This window comes from Diabrotica virgifera, chromosome 2, assembly GCF_917563875.1.
Source record: "Diabrotica virgifera virgifera chromosome 2, PGI_DIABVI_V3a".
Classification (NCBI taxonomy): Eukaryota; Metazoa; Arthropoda; class Insecta; order Coleoptera; family Chrysomelidae; genus Diabrotica; species Diabrotica virgifera.
In genome coordinates, this window is record NC_065444.1 from 280,246,690 (window position 1) to 280,248,025 (window position 1,336).

Sequence of the window (1,336 nt, forward strand, 5' to 3'; positions counted from 1 at the left end):
GAAAAAATTTAAAACAAATTATTTACATAATATAAAATAGTTTTACATAAAAAACCAGGAAAAACACAACTTCTGGTAAACCGATTCTTCCAGTTCATGACATCGATCTTGTAAATCACAAAAAGAACCTATGTACCAAATTTGGTTGAAATCGGACTTTTCATTCAAAAGATATCGTGCTATTAGTCACATATGTATAGTCGCCCATTTTGAATGACCGCCATTTTTGTAAAAGGCAAAATCTGAGATGGCCTCATATCTAAATTTGAACCATTATATTTGCAGTATATGTGGACCAAATTATATGCTTGTATCATTAAATGTGCAATTCTTACAATAATATTTGCACGAATCTGCCGCACTAATAGAAGTATAACTTCTTACGTGCGTACAAAGTACACACACATTCTTTTTTTTTGTTACACCACTGTTTTTTTAAGTAATGAATCAACAAAAAAGTAACTTTGTAATTGATGCTGTTTCCTCCAATTTGTTCCTTGTTTTCAGGAGCATCAATTTTTCAATTAATTAGAAACGCAAACTCATAATTACACTAATGGCATTTTTATTTTTTGATACACATTCCGCTTATACGTGTAATTTTTATTATCACAAATAATTATAGGTATATTATAATTATAATCTTCAACCATTACTCAAAAGCTTAATTTAGACCTTGATGTTAAATATTCGACAAATACCTAAACCTTTTTGTAAAGAAATCGTAAATTAGATTTATTAAATTAATTAGGTCAATATGAATACCTACAAATAATAAAAGTAATATAATAAGTAAAAAGAAAATAAAATATAATATATTAAAAATGTTCATCATTTTTAAATTTTAAATAAAATTAAAATTATTCATATTTAAATTGGATTAACGCCACCTAGCGAAGAATAACTATAACTATAAACAGTGATTTAATGACATAACTGATCTGTGAGGTTGTTAGAAATTAATATTATTAAATTGTATTAGATATAAACTGTTCTTGAACCATTATTATATTTCTTTTATTTTTCTAAATTTCAGTAGAAGAAATAATTTGGAAATTTTTGTAGAAATAAAATGTATTTTTAATAAAATTTGTAATGTCTAATGAATTCTGTCATCACGTGCCATCTTGTGAAGAATAACTATAACTATTAGACAGTGATTCGTGACATCTGTTCTGTGAAGTTTTAGACATAAATATTATTTAAATGTATTAGATATAACACACTTTTGATCGGTTTTATATTTGTTTCATTTTTCTTAATTTATTAGAAGAGATTCTTTAGAAATTCTTCAAGGAATAAATTTTTTTTTATTAAAATTCGTTAGGTCTAATGA